We start from the raw sequence: 10,485 nt of genomic DNA, 5'->3' as shown, positions 1-10,485 counted from the left end.
CTGACAAATGGCATATCTCTTTATTTCATTCTTTTGCTCAAAATAATTCAGTACTCTTCATCACCTTCAAATGAAGATGCAAACTCCTTGGAATATCACACAGTTACTCATACTTTCAGCCTTTTTTAAGACCTCTCCAGTGTCAACTCTTTCTGCTACTCTCCTCTTATCTATATTGAAGGGATATTGTAGACTCTAAACCCTAAGAACAGTTTTTGTTTCTTGCCTCTATGCCTTTGCGCATGTCTTTTCCCCTGCTTTGAAGGTTTTCTTTTCTATTTTCTGGCTAAATGCAACATATTCTTGAAGAATTAAACTCCTGGTGGATGCCTTCCCTAACATCTGGGTTTGCATCAGATATTCTTCCTATGGCTTCCAATAGCACCACTGAATGCCACTGTGAGTATATAAATGCTATCATAATGATTTCCTTCCAGAGTCTTATTCAGTGCTGTACCCCTAGAACCAAGCACGACACTGGGATGCTCAATCATTTTGTTAAATGAATGAATGAAAATGCCAGCTCTGTGGAAATGCACCAACCTAGCGCCCTTAATGTTGTCAGGTTTCCCTGTTCTTTCTTCTCTCATTCCTCTCTCATTATACTACAGTTACCTTTCTGTGGATACATGTTTCATTTACATGCCTGTTGTCCCTGGCAGATTTCTGCAGTTCACCCTCAGTGCTCCTTAGCATCTGCTAGCTTCCCTTCAGCTCCTAGTTTAAATAATGTTCCATATGCATTCTTCAAGGTTTATTGATCCTGCTCTCTAGAGAGTGCCCTATACTTGAAGTGAAGAATTTGAAAATATGGGGATCATTAAAATAAATTTTTGCCTTTTGGCTATAGTTCAGCTATGGTGCTGTAGTCGTTTGCAGATTTCAGCCTGGAAGCAATGTTATATAATACAAGAAATTGGAGGTATGCATCTAAACAACAGATTAATAACGGGATTTTCTGGGTCTTAATTTTAATCAGTTTATTTGCCACAGGAGAATAGCATTTGAAGTCAAGGTTTAAAATCCAAATGCATATTAATGGAATTCATTATTTTATAGCATAAAAGTTATAAAGAAAGCTAAATTACAGGTAAAAAAAAATATGTAACGTGATCTCACTGACACTCTGGTATAATTTTATTTACTTTTCAAATAGTGCTACTGAATTTGTAAATGTATCCAATATATCTCAGAAAGTTCACATATTAGATTTCAGAACCTGAGGTAATTAATATAAATATGCCTTCAAAATCCTTATCTCTAGCTCAGAACTCTTCACTCTTGGGATGCAATTTTTTTTTTAATTGCTCTTGGAAATATCCACATGATTGTCCCATAAGCATATCAAGCTCGGCATGGCTAAAATTGAATATGCCTGTCATCATTCTCTGCAAATTTTTCCTCTTGCCACTTATAGTATCTTAATTCTTGGTACTGTCATGACCTGAAGATGTCAAATATAAATCAACTTCATCTCTGTCCTACATAATGCACCCGTTTTTCTCAGTTTTGAGCAATTTGACAGCAAAATTTTAGTGTATCACTGGTCTTACTATTAAAGATTATAGTGATGTTCTCATTTTTTCCTGAGTAATTGAACTATTCTTCAATTTCTCCTGTTCTTCAAGTAAAACTCTTATAAATATTTTTGAGGGATGAATAATATTCCATTTTATATGTGTACCACAAATTCTTTATCCATTTGTCTGTGGACAATTAGATTGTTTCCATATATTTGCTACTGTGAATGATGCTACAATGAATTTGGAAGTGTAGATATCTTTATGATGTGATGATTTTACTTATTTTGGTTATATGCCCAGAAGAGGGATCACTGAGTCAGATGGTAGTTTTGTTTTCCATAATGGCTGTACTAAATTATGTTCTCACCTATAGTGTACAAAAATTCTCCTTTCTCCACACACCAACATTTTTTATCTTTTGAATTTACTTATATGTAGAATCTAAACAAAAAAAATCAAACCAAATACTTTTGTCCAGAAATAAAGAACACCACACTGGTTACCAGGGGTTTGGGGAGGAAATGGGGATATATAAGTCAGAGGATACAAAGTAGCAGATATGTAAAATGAACAAGTCTTGAGATTTAATGTACAATATGAGACTATAGGTAATGAAATTGTACTGTATATGGGATTCATGCTAAATGAGTAAATTTCAGCTGCTCTTGCCAAAAAAAAAGCAAAAAAGGTATGAGATGATGGATATGTTCATTTTCTTCACCATATTAACCTTTTTACTATCTATATGTATCCTATAATATCATGTTGTATATCTTAAACATATACAATAAAATTTATTTTTAAAGAAGCTCTTAGAAATCACCATTTTCTATTATTTTCTCAATCAACATCTGATCTTTCAGTGAATCCTATAGTCTCTACTTCCTAAATATATCCCTAATTTGACCACACTTAATTAGTTTTATTCCTGTTTTAAGGCCAATCCAGGCAAGTTTAATCTTCAATTAAGACTACTGTAATAACTTCCAAATTGGTCATTACTTATCATTACTTTTGTATACTAGTCTGAAACCTTTTTCCAAAGGGTAAATCAAAGTATAATTTCTATTACTTGCAATATGTTCGTCTACAAAAAGAAAAGGTCTCCCACAACACATGTAGAAATGCTTGATAAAATACACGTAAAAATGTTTTTAAATGTATAAGTGAGACTTTAAGAAAGTTAACTAAACACCCAAAGGCCAAAATATAAAGCATGGAACTAGAGAAGTAAGCTTGCATAGATTCTTAGCTATCCAGGGGGCATTTATCAAGTTGTCATTTATTCTTATAAAAAAGAATCTTATATTTAAAGCTCTTAGAGAGGGGAGTTCACATGTTGAGACTGTGCAAAATACACAGTTGGAACTGAGACATTCATTTAAATATAAAACCTTACAAAGACTCCATCTTTTATGATGAAATGTAGAATAGTATAGCAAGCAAAATAACAAGGAGGCATCTTTGTCTCATCCTAAGCTGTACATGGAAAATATACAGTTGCCCATGAAAATCATCAACACAAACACTGATGGTTGGGGATGTAAATTTATACTTCAGTTTAGCCAAGAGATAGAGTATGTACATCGCCAAAGGAAGTAGCTCTGCCTGAGTGTATGGCAGAGGGAAATGCAAAACACTTGCAAATCACTTCTATCAGTAAAGAAGTCACTAATTAAAAAAAAATCACTAATAAAAAATAAAATAAAAAGCAATAAAAAAGCATAATCACCAATCACTAATAAAAAATCACTAATAATCACTAATAAAAAAATCTTCTTTTTGAAAAGCTTCTATTCATGTCTTTTGCCCACTTTTTCATGGGGTTGTCTGATGTTTTCTTGCTGATTCGCTTGAGTTCTTTGTAGATTCTAGTTATCAGCCCTTAATCAGAAGTATAGCATGCAAATATTTTCTCCCATTCTGTTGGTTGTCTGTTTGCTCTATTGGTTGTTTCCTGGTCTGTGCAGAAGCTTTTAATTTAATTTAGGTCCCAGTTACTTACTTTTGTTGTTGCTGTGATTGCCTTTGGGGTCGTCTTCATAAATTCTTTGCCTAGACCAATATCTGTAAGTTTTTCCAACCTCTTCTTCTAGAATTCCTATAGTTTCATGCCTTAGGTTTAAGTCTGTTATTCATCGTGAATTAATTTTGGGGAGTGGTGAGAGGTGTGGATTTTTTTCGGTCTTCTACATCTGGCTATCCAATTTTCCCAGCACCATTTATTGAATAGGAATTCTTTTGCCCAATGTATGTTTTTGTCTGCTTTGTCAAATATCAGATGGCAATATGATGATGGTTTTATATCTAGGTTCTCTGTTCTATTCCATTGGTCTAGGTCAAATTGAAACTTATAGATCAATACTCATGTCCACATATGGTAGTAGAATTCAACGGAAATCAAGCACGTGGAAAGAGGGAAGAGAGGATAGGTTAATTCACACCTTACAGGCACAATGCACACTATATGGGTAATGGACACACTTATAACTTTGATTCAAACTGTACAAGAGCAATACATGTCACCAAAACATTTGTATCCCCAAAATATTCTAAAATAATAATATGAAAAAAATTACAAACAAAACCAAACCAACCTAAGGAATAACAAATAAGATACAATAAGCAAGAATAAGCACAAAGAACACACGGCAGAAATAGATTCCTTCTGAAACTTAATCTAATAGCTATCAAACGATGTGTGTGCATTGTATGTCACAGAGTATTCCTAGTTTTTCATCTGTAGTAGCATCTAATTTTTGAAAGAGTGCAAACAGATATTGGCATTATTTCCACTTGCCATGTGACAAAAATGAAACAGATAAGTTTAAAATGCTGCCTCTTTGTATACATGGAATTACAAATTACATACTCAAAGTTCAGTGTTCTTGTGTGCAGCCACCATGCTATGCTGCTTCCTTTCAGAAAGATCATCTAAAGCATATGTATTAAAAATGACTAAAGGCTGGGAGTGGCTCACTCTTGAAATCTTAGCACTTTGGGAGGCCAGGGTGGGAGGATTCCTTGAGACCAAGAGTTTGAGACCAGCTTGAGCAACATAGTTCTACATAAAAAAAAAAATAGGCAGGCACGATGGTGCATGACTGTAATCCTAGCTACTTGGGAGGCTGCCGCAGGAGGATTACTTGAGGTCAGGAGTTTGAGGTTGCAGAGAGCTCTGACAATGCCACTGCACTCTAGCCCAGATCATGGAGAGAGACCACATACAATTTTCCCATGTCCCCAAAAATAAAAAATAAAAAAAAGGAAAAAGAAAAATGACTAAAGAACTATTATGAAAGATGACCTGAGAACAAGAGACAAGAGTTTATCAGAAAAAAAACCTAATGTTTTTAAAAGGAATGAAAAACATTTATTGAAATAAATGTATTACTACCAAGATTAATCTTGGTCATATAGAACTAGCTGAGGTTATTTTCATTTTTATTGCTTAATGAGTTCTTTAAAATTTATTTAACTTTTAGTAATGGAATTGAAGGTGTTTTAATTCATGCACTAATATGAAATGGACTTTTATTTTCTTTATGGCTGCCTTGAGGGTCAAAGGAAGAAACTGCTATAGTCATGGGACATCTGGCTGAGACTTCCTAGTATCCTGATGAAACTGAGTCCAAGATTTTTTTTTCTCTTCTGCAATTCCCTTAGAGTCCTTTGAGGTTTCCCTATTATGTTAGGTTACACAAATAATGGGATTTTGCAGACATAAATTTTCCCAATGTAAGGCCTTTAGAGGTTAGCATGCTTTCTAGATTTTGTCATCGTTAAGTTGTGCTATAATAATTTATGATGTCCTAAGAATTCCCACGAAGTATTGCACATGAAATATCCATTTGAATTCTAAGATCCTGAGATAAATATGGGCATTACAGGGCTGAGCTACAGCTACTGAACAGATTCCACCTCTTGCCAGACAGAAAAATCTCTGGCTAAGATTCAACATTGTAAGATCTTGAAGGTAATGAATTTTAGACTTCAGTTTTTGAGAACTTTTAACTAAGAAGCTCAAGAGTGTTTAATTTCATACTAATTAATTTGGTTATTAACCTAAGAATTTTGGATTTTTATTTATTTGAAACTTTAAACTTTAAAATCTTGGATTTTAACTCTCCCCCTAGCATCATAGTGGGAAAAAAGGTGTTTTTTTGTTTGTTTTTTTTGTTTTCTCTGAATATAGGGACAATATTATATATTGTTGGAATTTAATTATTGGAATATATTAATGTTGCCATTTAATCCCACTGTAAAACTTCTGATAAGCACAATGTTGCTGGATGTTATGTTTAATGGGAAACAGAGCAGACTCAAGTGCAGTTGATTTAACATATTTATTTTTCTTAAACCCATAAAAATCACGTTAACTATCAGACAGAAACATATATTATTTAATCCTGACCATTTCTCCATTTGGAAAAACATGCAATGAAGTAAAAACTTTTTGAACTCTTTCCTCCTTTTTTTTATTAACAGATTTTGACAGAGCAAAACTGGTTTATGTATAAATATTTTGAGCTTCAGTGTTTCAATTTCTTGTCTCACCAAACTATAAGGACTTAACAGAAATCCCTTTTTAGCTTAGTAAGGTAGCATGCAAAACACGATTCAAAACAAGCTCCCTTGGTGTCTTGTTAAATTAAAGTATTTGTATAGATCTTCAATTTGGTCTATCAGAATAAAATAAAGGTGATTTGGGGAACATAGGAGCCTTTTTGTAAATTTGGTGAACAATATTATGGAAACTAGATCCCAGTTGGGACCAGGAAGGATTGATTTTTTTAGCTTTATAAGACAAAGTCAACTGCCCCAGGATCAAGATTCCCTCTTACTGTGTTATATAATAATAATACTATACCTCCATATAGAATTGTGTTTTTAAAGAAAGATAAACAAAAACTCCAAAGAGGTTTTCTTGTTATGAAAATATTCAAGGTTATGCTGTTATGAGTTCATTTTTTCTAATTAATTCTGTATGTATAGTATAACTCAATGGGTTCATAATATAGTTCACTTGTTTCCAATAAAGAGAAAGTATTTTTATCCTATACATTATACATTCATTTTTCTGCTGAACATTCCACATCAAGAGTATGTTTCCTCCTTCACAAAGTAGAAATCTGGATTTCTCGGAACTGCATTCTACATGAAGAGCAATCCAGCTATTTAGACAACATTAATACTAGAAATCTTAAACATTATCTCAGAAACAACACAAAAATGGTTGCAACATTGGTATGTCTTGTATACATTAGTAAAAACCTCTGAAAACGTAAAATAGTGATGGGAAAAGTCATATACATTCAACATGGGCCTCAGAGCACATTTCCACCTTGCTAACAGACATCCTTAAGCTACCATGGAAGTCCAAATTAGTTGAAACTCTCTCCAGATACAGAGAGAAAGAAGCCCATGTTTTCTCTTCCTTTTTCACTTCCATTTTAAAATTTGGATTATGCTTTCTGCTGAGTTTAATTCATTTTTTTCTGTAAAAAAACCTGATACATATTGATGTCTTATTTTTGTGTGTTTAAAATGGTGTTAGCAAAACATTCATCAAAAAGAATAGAAGAGAATGATTTTCAATAGGGGGTGAAGTTAGGTAGCTGAGATAAAATCTTAAAAACTGGAAGACTGAGATTAAGACTAGTTTCCTCATTTCACTTGGGTGAAAATGGAGATGCTATGTATATTACCATGGAGACTTCAGATAATTTAATGAGATAATCCATAGTGAACATTTAGCAGAGTGTAATACCTCACAACATTCAACATTTATGAAAAGTTTAGCTTCCTAAAATAAAAAAGTCTACGGTAGAGAGATTTTATATTATATATTAATACATTGATTTATGTTGTATGAATTGCCACAGACTCAAACTTATTATTGATTTATAATAACGAGATTTATATTACTTAACTATACGTATTCTATAATTCAGTACAAATATGTTTGTTCTGTATGTGACTTTTGTCTAGGTCTGAATTTTTTACATGCATGTATTATTTATAAGTATTAGCCACTTTTAACATTTTTAACCATTCTTTTATTTATCTCACATTTAAAATGATAAATTATTTGGTAATCTCGGCATGACTGGATGCTATTCTAATTTTTTCTAGGAAAAAGGTTGACATTAGATAAAATTGGATACTTAAAATTATTAAAACATTTGTGCATTTCACCTGGCTTTTCTCTTGTTGGTGATACCTAGCAATCTCCAAACACAGTAAAACATAAGATGTTAACAAGCAGTCTATTATTTAGTTTCTAATATTAGCAGGTTATTTTAATTCCCTACAAGCATTTTAATGACATGCAAGAATCATGTCTTTCTTCACACACACACACACACACACACACACACACACACACACGTATGAGAAACTAAGATAAAAAACAAAATTATAAGGTAGTCTGTAGACAAAAATAAATTTAGGGGCACTATAGAAGAAAGTATGCAATATAAGAACTCTTAAGAATTGAATAATATAAAAAATGAGGAAGTTTATTAGTGGCAAAAAATAAATTGGCAATGGCAGCATCTTGTAATAAGAATCATAAGATTTTACATGTTAAGTATTTCATGTTTAAAATAAATTGACTCTTCAAAAGTTAGTCTTCAAGGAACCATGCAACATGGGTGATAAAAGACTGAGTTTTCTGAGGACATCTTTGTCAAAAGAACATCATTATAATATGTTCAGGAAAAGTACAGGATTTATAGGAAATGCCAAGATAATTATAAAAGGACCTATGAATTACACCAACACAAAAATTTGGATAAATAAAGCCATTATTTATTGTTAACTTGGAGTGATATTGCTTCTCGGGAGGCTTTTGCTGGTGCGGGGACCATCTTTTTTTCTCATGATTATTGGGGAATGCTACTGGCCTATGTTGTCTGAGAAGTGGGGTTCCTTATGTCATCAGGGCACACAGCCATCTTGCTGAATGTTCCAACTGAGAAAAACAGAAACCTTCAAGTTTACATTTGATGTGCTAGCTTTTAATTTGGGGCACAATTTCAGAGAGAATACCCCATGATACTTTATTGTCTAATCTTATTTTGTATTAATGAGCTCCATCAACTTTTTGAGAAAAACTCAACTATGAATAACTCATTTAGGAATTTCACTGATACTCCATCTTAGTGTGACAATATACAAGTGTGTGAATACTGCTTTATTCAAGTTTACTTATAGTTAATCACTCATTAATGAATTAATTTTGTATTTATAGTATAGTATTGCTTTATTGGGCACTAGGATATTTCTAGAACTCTTAATATTCTATAAATAAATACGATGAACTGAGAGAATGCCTTACATGTGTCTCTTGTTCATAATGCATCTACACTACATTTAAGTACATTTTTTAAAAACTTGCTCTCAAAATATTACATATTTGATGAACAAATGGGGAGAAGGATCTAGCTTCTCTTGGGGGAGTGGTTGTGAGGTTAATTTTTAAAATATCTACTTAAAAAATATCTCGAAAGAAGTTTTATTTGACAAAAAACATTTAAGAATTCAAATATAACCATTTAATAGTTCTTGACCTCATGGGTGCAGATATGTGCCTGAAAAAGGCTTATTTTCTTGTGCTTCTAATAAGGTAGACTTCGAATGTGAGACTGGTATATAAGTTATAGAGCTATGTCCACAGCTAGGGTTTTTCTATGCTTGTGTCTCATTAATTTAACAAGGAAGTCAGGTTGGGATCCTTCTAGATTGTCTTATCAGTTTGTTAATAACTAATATTGTGCCCATTACTACCACATTGCCAGATCTTGCTGTCTGTCTTTCTATATCATACTCTTCACGGTCCATTGTACTCATTTGAGGAATACTTTGATATATACAGTATTTACATCACAGCATTTTACTTAATCTCATTGCAGATTTTATTTTTTAAATGAATCAATTTCTATATATTTAGAAAGGTAGCTTATTTCTCTTGTATATACATACGAAAACATTTGCAACACCACAAAACTGTCAATACAACATTATATCTAGTCTATGAATGCCAATATTTCAAGCATATGTTGATTTTCTTATTCCTAATATTAGATTAAAGATCAACAATGTATTAAACATCAAAGGAGTTTTAATTGGGCATAAATTTACTATTGAGTTAGAATTTCTATTTTATATACTTTGGTAGGTAGGACATATTAAACAAAAATTCTGAGATAAAATGATCAATATGACTGAACAATACTCCTAGAAGTGTGGTAGTACAGATTTTCTGGGTAAAATTATTAAAAATATATAATGCCATATAAACTATAGCATATATATTTTTACAACATTTCTGAATACACAAAACATAAGAAAGTTAACAAAAGAGAGAGAGAGAGAGAGAGAGAAGAGAGAGTGTTTAAACAGAAGCCTTAGCTTTTCTCATTTCTTAACAATTCCAGAAACATAAAGATGTGGAGATGAATGGTTCCACTGAGTACAGTATTCTGATTCTTGGACCTTTGTAGGAAAACATCCCTCAACATAGATTCCTCATAATTCATGTAGGTTAAGTACCAGTAAATGTGACTTCATAATAAAAACATTATAACAAATGTGTACATACAACACTTTTAAATGAGCAAGAAAAACAGATAATAAAATTCAATATATTTATTACTGCATCCTTAGATTTAAAAATAAATTAATTGCAACTTATAGTAATTGAAATATTGATACTAAAATAAAAACAAAACAACAAACCTTAGAGAATAATTTAAAAAGCATATTAGAAAGAAGCATAGAAGCACTTAGTGAATTAATCTGAAGTTATGCTGTAGTCTAAAGAAAGAGAAAAATTTTAAATTGAGGTAAGAGGCAGGTTCAGTAAAGTAGGAAGGTGTACCATATACCCAATCTGTATTCCAGAAAATAATAAAGCAATGAAGAGGCTACATTCAAATATATGGTAAGAATTTTCCAA

The sequence above is a fragment of the Propithecus coquereli genome, unplaced genomic scaffold (assembly GCF_000956105.1).
Source record: "Propithecus coquereli isolate 6110/MARCELLA unplaced genomic scaffold, Pcoq_1.0 Scaffold410, whole genome shotgun sequence".
NCBI classification, from domain to species: domain Eukaryota; kingdom Metazoa; phylum Chordata; class Mammalia; order Primates; family Indriidae; genus Propithecus; species Propithecus coquereli.
Note: the sequence above shows the minus strand (reverse complement) of the source record.